The sequence below is a fragment of the Zingiber officinale genome, chromosome 9A, assembly GCF_018446385.1.
Source record: "Zingiber officinale cultivar Zhangliang chromosome 9A, Zo_v1.1, whole genome shotgun sequence".
NCBI classification, from domain to species: Eukaryota; Viridiplantae; Streptophyta; class Magnoliopsida; order Zingiberales; family Zingiberaceae; genus Zingiber; species Zingiber officinale.
The window spans coordinates 106,998,499-107,002,312 of NC_056002.1; positions in this window are offsets into that span (position 1 = coordinate 106,998,499).

Genomic DNA, 3,814 nt, shown 5'->3' on the forward strand with positions numbered 1-3,814 from the left:
TTGGCTACAGCCGACCGTATGGATCTGCAGCTGCCGAACGCCTGCCTTTCTTGCTCGGTTGGAGTCTCCTCCGGTCGGCCCACCAGCAATAACGTTGATTTCGCCCCGGGAAGTATTGCTCCTGTTTTCTTCCTCCCGAGTGGATGGTCGGGACCGTTCCCTGGACGTCCGGCGACTCTCCTGTCTTGGGGATCTATGCCGATCGGACGTATGGTGATGTCGCCTCTCTATGCGGGTCCGGTCGGCTTCCTGGGTCCTTTGCCTCGTGTTGAGGGGAGGAGACCGTCGTTCGGCTCTCCGGGGAACAGGATTGGACACAAAGGGAAGGCTTCGGCAATCCCTCGTGTTGTGCGTATCCGTTTGGTGGAATTTGCAGAACATTGGGGTCCACCTCTTCTTTGGCTTGGGCCGAGCGGCAGCCACTTCTTGCACGTGCGATCTGGTGTGGGGAGATCGAATTGCTTCAGCCCTTGGTCCTCTAGGTGGTTGCTGAGCGGAGTGCTGCTTCCGCTCGGCATGAACAAGTGCACGCTCGGTTGGAGCTTCTTTTTTCCGAGCGGCTTGCGCTTCTTCCACGTTTATGTATTCGTTGGCCCGATGTAGCATGTGATCATAGTCTCGGGGCGGCTTTCGGATGAGCGACCTGAAGAAGTCCCCATCAACAAGGCCTTGTGTGAAGGCGTTCATCATCGTTTCCGATGTGGCTGTTGGGATGTCCATCGCCACTTGGTTGAATCGCTGGATGTAAGCTCGAAGCGATTCTTTTGGTTCTTGCTTGATGGCGAACAAGCTAACGCTTGTTTTCTGATAACGCCGACTGCTGGCGAAGTGGTGGAGGAAGGCCGTTCGGAAGTCCTTGAAGCTTGTGATAGATCCGTCCGGCAGTCTACGGAACCACCGCTGGGCCGATCCCGAGAGCGTGGTAAGGAAGACTCGGCACTTCACTCCATCAGTGTATTGGTGGAGCGTGGCGGTATTATCAAACTTACCCAAATGATCATCCGGGTCCGTTGTTCCATTATACTCGCCGATCGTAGGGGGCACGTAGTGCTTGGGCAGAGGATCTCGCAGAATGGCTTCCGAAAATTGGCGGTTGGTCCGCTCGGGAGATGAGTCCGTCCGGGGAGCTTTCCCCTTCCTGTCATCCCGCCTTGGCATTTCATCTGAGGAAGATCCTATATCTCTTCGGGCTGGCGTGGCTCCAGGGGTGCGAAATAAGGCCCGGTGGAATGCGACGGTGGCTGGAGGTGCTTCCGCTCGGCCCCCCGACGCGGACGTTGCTTGTTGCTCCGCCCGCTCGGCGGATGCTTTTTGCTTTTGCTCCACGAGTTTGGCGGCCCTTATCTCGACCAGAGCGTCGAGTTCCTCCCTTGAAAGCGTCACCGTGTGCTGTCGTCCAGCCTCGTCCATTGTCTCTGCTCGGATGCAGGAGCGTTCCCACAGACGGCGCCAATTTGATCCTGTCCGAACCAGAAGTCAACAGACGCTGGGCACGTGACGCTCCAAGGCTCGCTGATGTAGGTCTCCAACTAGTGTCGAGATGCTCCGGCTATCCTGCACAGAAGTCGAGCCGGGAAGGGGATTCCCCGCGCCGACGCTCAAGTCAGGTAAATCACGATGAACAAGGTGGCTCCAGAAGTCTCAGAGTACATACCAGAATCCTCTGTCGATGAAACCTGAGGTTCTTTATATAGAGCTGTGAAAGGTTTGGGCACGCGTACCAAGGTGCATAAGTGTCCCCTGTCCTATCCTAGGTATGCGGCTGTCAGAAAGCTTACCTGTCCTTTCCTAGGTACGCGGCTGTCAGACCATATCGCTACAGTCAGAGCATGCCCTCGATGGGACAGCAGAATCCCCTGTCACAAGATTTGGAGCATGACACACACGTGAAACCTACAGGTTGTCAGAGAAAGAAATCCTCTGGCCCTTTCCTTTGCTCCAAACTTGTAGTCCGAGCGGAAAGATACCTAAACATCCGACCGGACATCCGCAGTGGTTTACTTGTGCTTTGTGGAGACTAACAAACAGGGGTGCTTTATGACTGTGATCGGTCAAAAGGTCAGCTCGGTCTATGACCTTTTTAACTGAGCGTCGGAACCCCGATTTGACAGGGTGCCTACCAACTATAAGTGCAAACCGGCCGGACCCTTCCGGGTACTCGATTCCATCGGCCGGCCGGCAGTCCAGTCGGACCGACCATCTATGGCCGTCCGTCCGGTCGGACCACACTCTCCTCTGGGTGGGCGGCTGTTCCGGTGACTTCCACTTGGCGTTGACTTTGCCAGAGAAGGGGGGGCCCGCTCTTACTACCGGATCATTGATATTGAAAGGATTTTTAAAATAATTTTGAAATTGATTTTGAAAAGATTTTTAAAATAATTTTGAAATTAAGTTTTAAAAGATTTTTAAAATGATTTTTAAAAGATTTTTCAAATAATTTTGAAATTAAGTTTTAAAAGATTTTTTAAAATGATTTTTAAAAGATTTTTCAAATAATTTTGAAATTAAGTTTTAAAAGATTTTTAAATGATTTTTAAAAGATTTTTCAAATAATTTTGAAATTAAGTTTTAAATAAATTACAAATTTAATTTTGAATTTGAAATTTGATTCTCTTTAAATTTCTATTCCTTAGTCATCTGACCCGATCTAAATTTTCAATCAGGTAATCCTATAATTGTTGTGAGATGAATTGAGGTTCATTTTAAGGGTTTAGTTTAACTTTGTATTAGATTCAAGTTTAGGTTTGGGTTCAACAAGTAGGCGTTCTTTGGATAAACTTCTGGGATATGGTGAGTCACTAGGACATCATTAAAGTAACCATGCCTTCGAGGTTTTCCAAATAGTCCTACCCATTGAACTTAATACAAAACCTTGGTCTAACTAGTTAGGATCCATAAAGGGTAGCTTCGGTCAGTTCCACTTAGCCAAATGCACCAGGTCGAAGCCATATCTTCCTAGACATGCGATGACTAAGTTTTCCCAACGTACTATCATCCAATATTTCATCAGTACCGTGGGTCAAGTTAAATCTAACTTCTTTTAATCTAACCTTAATTACCCTGCCGGGTAGTCTACTCTTGTTTACCCATTTCGGATAGATTAAGTTCGATTACCCAGTCGGGTAGTTTAGTTGGGGGTGCCAACTATTCTGGATCCTCCTTCTATTTTTTTTATTTGATTTAAGTTGAATTTGAATTAATTTCGAATTGAATTTCGAATTTTTTTAATTGAATTTTGAATTTTGAATTTTAATTTAATTTTAAATTTTTAATTGAATTTTGAATTTTGAATTTTAATTTAATTTTGAATTTTTAATTGAATTTTGAATTTTAATTTAATTTTGAATTTTTAATTGAATTTTGAATTTTAATTTAATTTTGAATTTTTAATGAATTTTTGATTAAGTTCGTTTTATTAATATCATTTTTCTTTTTGCTCCCCCTGGATCATAGTCTCGATATGGTCTATCGAGGTAGTATATTTGATCCTTCGGGATCCAATATTGACCAAGTCCAACTTGATTGATCAATTTGGACTTGGGGACCCATGCTTGGACTGTTTTTCTATTTGTTCTTTCTACAAGAGATAAGTAAGATTTATATTTCCTTTTTAGTTTAAATCCTAGACCAGTTCTATTGTAAATGGCTCTTTGTGTCCCAAGAATTAGGTTAAGATTCTTGGAACATAAAGAAAACCGTTCTATTGTTTTCTCCAGATCCTTGACTTGAGTTTTCAAGCTGGAATTCTCTTCTTCAAGTTTTTGGACTTGAATTGAGTTTCCAGTCTGAACTGGTTCAGTCAAAGATTCAGAGT